Consider the following 260-nt stretch of genomic DNA (forward strand, 5'->3'; position numbering starts at 1 on the left):
CAAGTCTAGACTTAGAAGAAAACTCTCTCACTTACAAAACGTAAGACACACACACACAGTATAGACAAACAGTAACTACATATCCACACAATGCATAGATCTGTCCATATATAGATCCACACATATATGGATATATGTACATATATTGCATATCCAGAGAATTTCGCGTTTACAGGTGGACTGAAGAACGAACGTTAAGATGACAAGAGTCTTTTTGATCCAAGAAAATACACACACAAAGAGAGAGAAAGAGATAAAGA

Source organism: Cystoisospora suis, assembly GCF_002600585.1.
Source record: "Cystoisospora suis strain Wien I chromosome Unknown contig_7606, whole genome shotgun sequence".
In the NCBI taxonomy this organism is placed as follows: Eukaryota; Apicomplexa; class Conoidasida; order Eucoccidiorida; family Sarcocystidae; genus Cystoisospora; species Cystoisospora suis.